Here is a 12,754-nt window from a genome sequence, read left to right as displayed (position 1 = left end):
TCAAATCTTTAGGGCAAAACTATTGCCATGAGCCCAAGCTCATGGGTGGGGATATCGAATTTTAAATTCCCTTAATTGTCTTGACGCGTACGCGATTACCTTGTTGTGCTGTATAAGAAGCACCCTAATTCCTTATGCGAAGCGTCAATACAAATCACAAAATCTCCTTTTTCCATCCGATAATGCCAACATATGGGTCGTCACCAACCTTTGCTTTAGTTGTTAAAAGCTTTTATCGTATTTCTCTGTCCATTCAAACTTCTCAGTATTACGAGTAAGCCGCGTTAAAGGGGCTACTATCTTTACAATCTTGAACGAACCTCCGGTAGTGACCAGCCAATCCTACCTCTGGTAATTCCCCAAACCATGGTCATCAATTCCTCAGTGGTCCTTTATTCATTCTTATCAGGACCCTCCACGGAATTCTTCTCAGCAACAATCCCTTCTAGGACAACATCCTCAACCGCTACATCCTCAATATGAACATCATCTGGTCCTGCGTTAGGACGCTCTATCGGATCCACCATCCGTTCTCCAATTAGTAATAAAACATCATCGCGCTGTCACTTCTCAACCTCAGGGTTCGGAGTCCCGCTACCATATAAGATAACGAACTACGCTACTATCACGATATTTATAAGGGTTCCCATAAGGGTTTTAACTGTCAGTACTACGTTAGGTAGTCCGACTATGAACTTGGCAAGAGTTCTTATTATCTTAGTGAACTTATTATCTTAACGTCACATCATCTCTGAGGTTTATAACGCTTAGCTCTGATACCACTTCTGTAACACCCCCAAATCCGGGGTCGGGGATCCGGGTTGTCACGAGTTCCATTTCCCTTAATAACACCCAATCTTAATAAATAATCAACTATTCTGTACTGTGACCCCACAATAAATACACACACCACAAGTTATAGTCTCAGAGATGAATATCCAAAAATAATCACAAGTCATTTTATTCCAAAATTATATGCCATTACACCTTAAAAGGGTTTCTGAATAAATTTACATTTCTTTGCCATTATTACAATTCATAAATATACCTAATCTGGTACATCAAAAGTTGAAAGCCTAGACTATTGGTAGCTCCTACCTCAGCTACAGCGACATCAACGCCTATAGGAAACTGCGGAACGTTTCCTATCCGCCCGCGAATTGGGAGCTTGGTCCTGTTCATCTTTTCTATCTGTTGTTGTGTGATGAAAGAAGAAAGCAAGGGTGAGCAGCAAGCCCACCAAAATAATATGTATAATGATTTACAGTATATGAGCCTTCTCATAGTACTCATGAAAGTCTTGGTCAAAAGAAATGAACCAAGTTTAATATCTTAATGCGATGAAGTCGCAAAATATTCAGTATATATACATATATACTTTTCAAAATCTTGGAAGTCCTCTTCCATGTATAATATACACAAAGTTCCAGTTTATAACTGTATAAAAATATCGTTGCAAGGTGATCTCATATATCTAACCTTGTCTCAACGTTTTTCTGAAAGTCTTTGATATGCATAAGATAATAATTTACTAGATATAAGTTTAAAAGATGAAGTTACAAGATACTCCAATATACTTATATCTTTTCCGAATACTACTTGAACTACCACCGTTCAAGTTATAATTAGTTTCAAAAGTTCATCACACTGATGAGACTATAAGATAAGACTTGAATAGATTCAATCTTTGAAATATTTTGAAGGAAATGAAGTTATGATATACTTCATTAAGTCCCGATATATATATACACCTATATATATACATACGTTTCCTGAAAACCTCTGTCATGTAAAGTATGAACAGAATTACAATATCCAATAAATTTGGAAAGGAAAGAATTTTGGCATAAACCTGATATCTTGTTGATCAGGCAACGATACCAATAAGTAACCTTTTCTACTAGTAGATGGACGAATTCCCCACTGGTCATCACCCTGGTCGCAATAGGACCTTATGCTGGACTGCCACTCAGCCACTTATGCATTTGATGGACTCCCACTGAGCCACTTACACTATCATGGACGCCCATTGAGCCCATGTTGCTTATGCCGACTCGATAGATGGACTTACTTCCCGAATGTTGGGTAAGTAATCAATTCATTTACCAAAACTGCAACCTTGTTGCGAGTATAAAATACACCACAGAGCTGGATCCCTCAGATTTTGAACGAGTATTTAAATCCCCTTTAAAAGGAAGATCTTAAATATAAAAATGAGTTTTGGGATCCGCTCTAACTTTTAAAAATCATTTTGAAGACTCGAAAACACTTTAAAGAGTGTTTGGAGTAATGCTGATTTAATGAAGTAAATTAGTCCCAATATATTTAGAAAATATCTGAATATTATTATTTAAATAATATTCCCATAAAGAATAATCTTTATACAAATAATTGAAGTAGAAGTTGTAAGACTTATACTTGAAATGAGTATTAAATAACCAAAGATATACTTATACGAAAGTACTATCTTTATTTGAATAATCGAAAATAAGTTTGATTATCGAAACATTATTCTTTAATAAAATAAAGAATATTATTAAATAATAAACGGAGTCATAATACCTCGAATGAATATTATAAATAATTTTCATAAAATAAAATAACGGAGTCATACATCCTCAAATGAATATTCAATTAATAATCATTAATAACATAACTGAGTCATAAGCCCTCGAATGAATATTCGAAATAATATTCAACAATAAAATAAAGGAGTCATAAGTCCTCGGATGAATATTCGAAATAATATTCAATAATAAAATAAAGGAGTCATAAGTCCTCGGATGAATATTCGAAATAATATTCAATAATAAAATAAAGGAGTCATAAGTCTTCGGATGAATATTCAAAATAATATTCAATAATAAAATAAAGTTAAAGTTATCGAATAAACCTTATTCGATTAATAGTTTTGAAAAATATAACCATATATATATAAAAATATATATATTATACTCGGGAACATCGACTCCCGGTTTAGAAATATGTTCACCTTTTGATCCCCTATACTAAGGGTAAACTCAATACCGCTTATCTATAGCATAGGTATTATGCAACTGTAAGCATTTTAACCAACAGATATATAATCCAAGAATATGAAACAGGCATGCATATATACCATATCACATGCTACAATATATCGCAAGAATTTGCTAATAACAAGTATGCATTTATCGCAAGATCATGCATATACACATATACATCACAACAACAGTATAACGGGTAGAAAACTTGCCTGAGTGCTCCCGGATAGACTTAAGCTTAGAGTGGGTCCGATAACCTATGAACAACAACATAAGTCGGAATTAAACCCCGGTCGCTTAAGAAACTAGGCTTTAACCATTTAGAGTCCTAACGTTCGCTTTTGCGCTTAACGATTCACTTAAGTCGCTCGAGTACTCTCGGCTCCACCATTTTTAATAAATTAACCATTAAGGGTTTTAAGGAGATTCTTTCCCGAGTACCTTACCAACTGCCTAATACACTTAACATAATTGTTTCATACCCCAATTACTCCTTTAAGATCCTTAACCAAGGTTTCAAAGTAAGGCGAGGGGTAATGGTTCGGTCGCGAAACGCCGTTACTTAAAACGGTCGTTTCTCCTAAACCGTACATCGGAATCAAACGAACTACATATCAAAACGAAGCTCGTAGCATGAAATATCTAATCATGGCAATGGTCAAAACCTAACAGGGAGTTCTCTTGTCCTGATGTTAAGAGCAAAAACAGTCTAAAGTAAATCGGACATTACGACGTCTATGTTTACGCGATTTCCCAAATTTTTACCATTCCAAATCATATCAATCCAACTACCAATCAACAACAACTCAAGATACACATCAATGCTACTGATTTCAGTCATAATAAGCTCAAGGATCTCAATCCAATCATATATTATAACATCTCCAAATTCAACTAAACTACTTAACAATTAAGCTCGAATCATGCTTATCATTCAAATTACTACTCATCCATCCAAACCATCTCCAAACTTCAACATTCAAACTTATTACTAAAGGGTGTGAAGATTTATACCTTTCTTGGAGGGTGGAAAGTTACTAGGAAGCCTTATGGAGCCTCCTACAAGCTTGATCTTTCCAAAGAAATCAAGAACACAAAGTTAGGCTTTAAAGTTTCTAAAAGTCCGATTGAAAGAACTGTAAAAATGAGGGTCTCCATGCTTATTTGGAGGAGACTTGTGAACAAGAGTTTTAGGCCATCTCAATACCTTTCCAACTAGCTATAGAACACAACATTTGAGTGAGTATTGAAGGAGATATGGCAGTTTGAAGTTGCTGTGTTTATTTTGGCCGAGAGCTTGATGAAGAAAAGGGAAGAGCTTTTGTGTTTTTTGAGATTTATTTTGATTTGCCTTGGTTGGTTGACTTTGTTTTGTTTTAATCATTTTTAACCATGAAAAATTGTGTGGTTATAAATCAACCACACTTCTTTCCCTTATGTCATGCTTTGGTCATCATGTGATGTCACCCTCCACACTTGTCCTCTTCTTGTTGGTTTGATGACATCATCATCCCTAACCTCCTTGATTAACTCTTAATTGCTTGCCTAATAACCGCTGATTTGTTATACGGTTCGCTTAACTTTCGTTTTCGTTTATCGTTTGAGGGATCATACCCGGGATCTTATTACTTAGGTTTCTTTAACCTTTCTCAATACATTATGTTCTTTTCATGATCCTCTCTTTTAATCCTTGAATTTAAATCCTTTTTATTCTGTTACCTTATACTCAATTCTTTCTGTATCTGGTAGATTCTCGGGAAAAATCAAAGTGTTCGAATTTGGATTTTGACGATCTTTACATACACTTATTTATCATATAGAGTACTAATAATATCTCAGAATATCCATAAAAGAACCCCTACCTAGTGTGGCATGAAAAGTTTTCTCATTCAGCAAAAACACTATTCATAAGGGTTTCAAAAATTTTCCAAAAATTGGGGTTATTACAACTTTATTGTCCTTTTTACTTGTGACAATACAGGCTTCAGAATTGAAGGAAACAGTATTCCCTCTGTCACATAGTTGACTGATGCTCAATAAGTTGTGTTTGAGACCATCAACCAATGCAACTTCATTAATGATGACATTTTCTTTTGAAATGAAGCCATATCCCATAGTGAATCCTTTGTTGTCAAGGTTATGCTAGGGCCAACTCTTTCCTTAAACTCTGTGAGCAGGGTGAAATCTCCTGTCATGTGTCTTGAACAGCCACTGTCCAAGTACCATAGATTCCTTCTTTTTCCCTGCACACAACAAAATCAATCAAGTTGATTTTGGTACCCAAGTTTCCTTGGGTCCAGCCTTGTTAGTCTTTTTCCTAGACTTCATTCCTCCTGCATCTTTTGACTTAGGTAACTTTGGGTCAACCTTGATCTCAGATGTGGTTGGTTGAAGTGTAGGGTTAGTCACAGAATCATTTAGCACATTTGATTGAATTTGATAAGGCATAGATTGTGCAAACATGTTATTCCACATAGGATATTGTATGGCATTTGAGGCATACTAAATGCAGTAAAATAAGGATTATTAATATATGGCATGTTTGCAAACTGTGCATGGGGATTCTGTTGAGACATAACAGGCATGGCATGCAGAGGTGACATAGACATGTTAGGCATGGAGGGATTTGAAGACATGGGAGCATTTTTAACAGATTTGCAATTATCAGATAGGTGATTAACACTTTTACAATGCACACAGCTTTTTCTAGGAGCATACCTATCAGGTGTGTAATTGTTATGTTTATTAATCCCTACCTTCCCATTTCTTTTAGATTTTCTTTTAGTTTCCTTCTTATCCTCATCCAACTTAAGCCTATTTTTCAGCTGATCTAAAGTCATGTGTCCTATATTCACCTTACTGACATCTTTGGATGTGCTAGCTCCTTCTTTGACAAAGTTCTTGAGAGTTGAATAATTCTTCTTATTGAGATTTTTATTTTTAAAATTACTTGCCTGTTTTAATTGATGAGCCTTCAACGGATGCTCCTTTTCTTCCTTCAACGGATAACTTTCATCATCCGTTGATTCCACATCCGTTGACAATCCATCAATTAATTCTAACTCCTTTTTGTTTTTCTTTCAGGCATCCTCACAGAATGATTCAATTCTCTGAACCTTGGCAATCTGAACGCTAACATCCCTAGATGTTTTCCAGGCCTTGATTACCTCTTGCTCACTTTCTAACTGTTTAGAAAGAATTTCTACTTTCTTAACAGCTTCTTCTAGTTCACTTTCAACAGTCAAGCATTTAAGTTTAATCTTTTCAAGCTCAATTACCTGATTCTCTAACACAACATTCCTATCACTTAAAAACACATTATTCTCTCTGATCCTAGTGTTTTCTTTAGCTAGTGATTTAAGGGAAACACGCAAATGATATAATTCATTGGACATATCATTTATGGCTTCATTGCATTCATGTTTGGAAAGCTGAGAGAGATCAGTAGTAATTACCTAGGTTGCTTGATGAACTAGTTTTATTTTCATCAGAATTAGCCATCAGGGCTAGGTTGACATATTCCATATCATCATCTTCATTGACCCCATCTGCTGCCCAATCATCTTGAGTGAGAAAAGCTCTTTCCTTTTGTTTGAGCAAATCAAAATACATCTTTTTGTAATCAACTTGCTCAAATTTCTTTTTATCAGAGGTTGGCTTCCTACACTCACTTGCAAAGTGTCCACTAATGCCACAGTTGTAACATTTGAACTTTGATTTGTCCACCATGTTTTTGTTTGGCTTAGTAAATTTTGTATTTTTCCTGAACTTCATCTTTGCAAACCTCCTGGACAAAAAAGCCAGATGTTCATCAATATCATCAGAGTCATCCTGACCGGAATTGTCTTCATCCTCAGCTACTTGCTCTTTACCCTTGCTTGATTCTGATTTGCTTGTGCCAATTTTGAGACTTGGCATTGTCTTTTCCTCATTCCTGGCTTCAACCTTCTCACTGTCAGCTACAAGTGCAACTGATCCTCCTTTTCTCTTTCCCTTTTCCAACAGCTCATCTTGCTCCATCTCAAGTTCATATGTCTTCAAAATTCCATATAATCTTTCAAGTGTGAAGTCCTTATAATCTTGAGAATTTCTTAGAGAAACAGTCATAGGCTTCCATTCCTTTGGTAGAGACCTTAGAAATTTTAAATTGGAGTCCTTGACTTGGTAAATTCTCCCATACAGCTTCAATCCATTCAACAGTTTCTGAAATCTGTTGAAGGTATTATTCAATGATTCTCCTTCTTCAAAGTGAAAATATTCATACTGTTGAATGAGAAGCTGCATTTTGTTTTCTCTAACTTGCTCAGTGCCTTCACAGATAAGCTGCACAGTATCCCAAATTTCCTTAGCAGTTTGGCTGTTGATGACATTGTCAAACATATCTTGATCCAGGCCGTTAAACAGAATGTTCATGGCTTTCTTGTCCTTGTGGACCTCTTCAATATCTTCAACAGTCCATTCTGCCTTTGGCTTGGGAATAGACTGTCCAACAGCAACTGTTGGAGTAGCAGCTGTGGCCACCTTGTGTGGGATGTGAGGACCATTTTCAATGCAGTTGATGTAGCTTTCATCTTGAGAGAGAAGATGTAAATGCATCTTCACCTTCCAGTGATGATAGTTATCTCTTTCCAGGATTGGAATCTTTACACCAATATCCTTCTTACTCATGATGTTAATAGAATAGATCTTTAAACTCTTTGTATGTTAAGAGCAAGCTCTGATACAAATTTTTATTCCCAGTGGACTAACAATGAGATTTACAGAAGGGGGGTTGAATGTAAATCTCAAAACTTTTTCAAGTTTTGAGCAGTTTCTAAGGCTAAGTGTTTTTTAGAACAAGTGTGTGAATTGCTTGAAGCTAATACAGACAGATATATATTCAAACACAAATGTAAAGAACACAAAGAACTTAAAAACTTTTCTGGTGGATTTGTTGTTCCACCAGAGATGTGTTATTTCAGAAAATCTGTGATTCAAAGAATTAAATCACAGCTGCTTCCTAGTACAAACTAGATGATTTTCTCTCTGGATATTTCTAAACATCTCAGGAAAATTCTTATCTAATTACTAGCTGCTACTTGGTTTATATATCATCAAGTTTACAAGTGAAGACAAAACTGTAAAATACAATTAAAAAGATTCTTCACATGTTTCTTCTTCATTTCTCTATCAAATGCAATTTAGGCTTGGATGTAGATCTTTGAATACTTCCTTGTTTGCATCAGAATGGAAATGCTGCATTTTCTTGATTCCTCCTAGAGGCTTCCACATTCCAGTTTGTCTCTGTCAACCCATGTGCCTCTGTCAGCTTGTGAATTGTCACTATCAACTGCTAATGAACTAAGCATCCGTTGAAGCTTTCATCCGTTGATGCCTTATCCGTTGAGGCTTTATCCGTTGAAGCTTTATCCGTTGAAGCACTCATCCGTTGATGAATATTATCCGTTGAAGCACTCATCCGTTGATGAATATTATCCGTTGAAGCATTAGAGACATCCGTTGAAGCTTTGTTTCTTATCCATTGAAGGTCTTCAATATCAGTTGATACTTCTTCACTTATACAAAATTACAAGGCGTGAAATATTTACAATTAGCCCTCCTATTTGCATATCCACTAGTAGTCAACATGACTGATAATTTCCTACAACATCTAAGAATTACAACTTGAATCCAGAGAATGAAATGTGCTACAATACTAAACTTATTGCTAAGTAAAGCTACTCCTTCAACGGATAGCCAAGATGGTCTTATCCGTTGAGGCTACAAACACTAGATTTCTACTTAAGTGTTCTGTTTAACTTATCACCAAACTAGTACACATATTCCTAACAAGTTCCTTTATTATTCTTAGCATCTCCATAACCTAAGCCCTCTTTCCAATTTCCACTACTTAACAGATTCTGAGTTGTTCTGCCAGAGTTAGTCTAAGTCTTGATAATCTCTCTTTTCTTTTCTAACTCAGTTTTTAGAGATTCATTCATTTTAAGCACTTCATCTCTAACATAGAAAGCATCATCTCTATCTTTCTGAGTTTGATGGAACATAACTAACTCTTTTTCTAAATATTCATTCCTCTTTTTATAAGCAAGATTTTCAGAAGTTAATCTTTCACATGTTAAAGTTTGATCTCTATAACTAATGAACATGGTTTTAAGATATCTTCTCAACTCAGTAATATCATCAGTATGAAAGGCATAAGTAGTTTGAGATACCTTTAACTCAGCAGCTTCAGAACTGCTATTCCATCAAGGCATAGTTCACCTCACTTTCAGAATCTGAAGTGTCTGTCCAGCTTTTCTTCGTTGTGACAAGAACCTTACCTTTGTCACTCTTCACTTTCTTGTAATCAGGAGATATGTGGCGTTTCTCGCCATAGTTGTAGCATTTAACATTTGAGTAATCTCCTCTGTCAGACTTTCCTCCTTTGCCTTCAGATTTTTTGAAACCTTTCTTATCAGAACTTGCACCTTTCCTGGAAAATTTCTTTCCCTTTCTGAATATTTTGTATGAAATCTTTGTGATTTCTTTCACCATAAGAGCACACAGCTTCATTATCTCTTCATCAGGGTCCATCTCAGACAGACTTTCAGTTTCTAAATCCTCATCACTATCAGAACTTGATGACTCAGTATCAGACTTTGTGATGAGAGCCTTTCCTTTGCCTTTCTTTGAGACAACCACTTTAGGGGATTCCTCCTCAGCCTTAAGAGCAACCGTCCTTGACTTTCTTCCATGCCTCTTGCTTCTTTGATCCATCTCAAGTTCATGAGTCTTGAGCATACCATAAATTTTATCAAGAGTAGTTTCATCAAGAGCATAGTTGTCTCTTATAGTTGTGGCCTTCAAATCCCAACTTTCAGGAAGAGCTAAAAGGAATTATTCCTTATCCACCAGTGACAGATCATTCAAGAGTTTGACAAATCTATCATATAAACCAGTTAATGACTCATCAGGTTTTGAGTCAAAGTGCTCATACTCTTGAGTGAGTATAGTCCTCCTGTTCTTCTTAATTGAATCAGTTCCCTGGACATCTTGTCTCCAAGGCATCCCATATCTCCTTTGCAGTCTTGCATTTTATTACCCTGTTTGGCATGACATTATCAATGGCACTGTGCAGCAAATGTCTTACCTTTGCATCCTTTGCAATAGATGAGATATCTTCAGCTGTATATTCACTTTTCTCCTTTGGTATAGTCTGTGCTGGCTGATCTGCAACTACAACAGAGAGCTTGGTTGGCTTATGTGATCCTTCATTAATTCTGTCAAGGTATTCTGGATTTGTAGTTTCCAGAAACATAGACATCCTCACCTTCCATATGGGATACTCAGAAGGTTTCAGTATGGAAACCCTAATAGTCTCATATCGATTATGGATTTGAGTCTTTGGAGTTTCTTCAGTTTTGGTGGGCTTGGTTGGAGTTTGTGCTTCTTCAGACATGATTATTTTTGGATCTTTACTGTATGTATGTTAACAGATAGCTCTGATACCACTTGTTAGGTCACACACACTGTAAAAGGGGGTTGAATACAGTGTTTACTACAATCAAATCGATTATAAGAACTCAAGTAACAGAACACAGATTTTATTTAACACAATAAACTCTGTTACAAAGAACTGTTCTCTCTCAGTGATGAACGAATTATCACGAGAACTGTTAGGGTTACAATTAATAATAAAATCGATTAAGATAACACATATAGTGTAAACCCTATATCCGTGTTTATATACTACACAGTTACAAGATAATCTTCTAATTGATATCGAATATAATTATGCTTCCTAATATATATCAATCAGTTATCTTTTCTTCCAAGTATTTGTTTCAGTCTCGATCTTCTTTCCTTTCAATCAGCCGCCTTCCTTATCTGAACGTCTCCTTAAGTCCTGATATTATCTCCTGATAAATATCTCCTGATAACTTAAGTTCTGACAACTTAAGTTCTGATATCTTAAGTCCTGACTTCAGTATAAGTACTGATTTCCAGTTAAGTACTGATTTGTCTTGTTAGTTAAGATCTGAAAACTAAACCCAAATCATATTAGACATGACATCACAAATATATCTAACATGTTAGATGTTGACTTAGTAGTCTTTAACAAACTATTTATCCCATATTTGAATTAGTTATTTATGTGGAAATCAATAACACAAGCAAATTCTGATTTTGATCTTAGTCAAATTTACTTTTTATATCTCATTACTAAGTCACAAACTAGATTATTGCTTCTTATCTGTCAAATTCTGATATCAGTAAATCTTAAGGATGATCAACATGCTTAATAAGCCTCACTTATTTGAAGAAAATAAAAGAAAAGAAAAATTAAAATCAGGTACTCCTTTGAGATCTAGAGTAAATATGTGAAAGGGAAGATCCAAGTGCATTGCTAGTATTAAGTAATATGCATTAGAAAAGCAAATTAATTTTTCTTGGTGACTTTTCACATTCTCTGATTACTGGAGAAATACTCTGATAACAGCATAAATTCTGATGGCAGTTGTAACTCATTTACACTGAGAAGACACTGTCTAAAGAATTTCAAAAGATGCATAAAATGAGCACAAACAGTGAGGTGGATTCTTGCATAACTTTATTCTATAGTAGACTTCACAATTCAAGACATATTTTAAGCACTTTTCTTAGTTATGCCTTATTTCTAAGATATACTGAAGTTTATCAGACTTTAATCTTTATCTGATCATTTGCACACACACACACACACTATCACTCCATATGAATGATGAAAATTACTGTGGTGATTAAGTTGTTTCTGACAAACAGTTAAGTATTATTTGCATAAATTCTGAGGACAAGTTCTGATGAAAGTTCTGATGATTAAACTCTAAAGAAACCATTCAGTATTTGTGTGAAGAAACACAGAAACAGTCATTCATTTTTTTGAGTACAGGAGCCATGTTCTGATGACCGGTAAATTCTGATAATAGTCAAGTTCTGATGCTTACGTGGCATTATTTATTTACTTGACTTATTTGTAGTTTTTACTGTAATGGTCATATTTATCATAAAATAATTTAGTGAGATAAAAACAGTGATAATCATTTGGTTAATGGGTTGCGTGTTTGTTTTGGTAACCTCATGTGAGCAATAATTACTACACGTTTACCGTGCCCACTAATAATGTTTTGACTGTTTACATGCTGCCAGGTGTCACATGTCTGTTTTACTTCCAAAAAGAGCCATTGAGTGGGAAGAGTATAAAAATTAGAGATAAAAGATTATACAAATCTTTTACCTTATCTCTTACTTTAATCTCTTATTTCTTTTACTCTCTCTCTCTCTCTCTCTCTCTCTTTTTCTCTCTATTTTCTGACGGACTTTCTTACACGTATTTTATTAAATCACCTTGCAAACACACGTTTTTCACTTAATTTTTCACAGAAATGGCACCTAAAGATCTTATCTATGATGGATCCAAGTTTGTCCCCAATAACTATATGGCTATTCTCAACAAGGACGAGGCTTCTTCAGAACTTCACTTCATTCAAGATTTTCTATCTCGAAGTGAAATTGGGTATGCTCTGACCCAACCACAACTTCTCTCAGGAAAACAAATTCTAGAGTTTTGGAGGTCTGGGGTATATGATGATGGTGGTAAAAATGGGTCCCCAAGCATTATTTTTACAACAGGGAAAGATGAGCACTTGGTCACCCTGTCTACTATTCGACAAGTTTTGCATCTGCCAGAAAACTGTACTTACAGTTCACAAGTT

Source organism: Apium graveolens, chromosome 9 (assembly GCF_009905375.1).
Source record: "Apium graveolens cultivar Ventura chromosome 9, ASM990537v1, whole genome shotgun sequence".
In the NCBI taxonomy this organism is placed as follows: Eukaryota; Viridiplantae; Streptophyta; class Magnoliopsida; order Apiales; family Apiaceae; genus Apium; species Apium graveolens.
Note: the sequence above shows the minus strand (reverse complement) of the source record.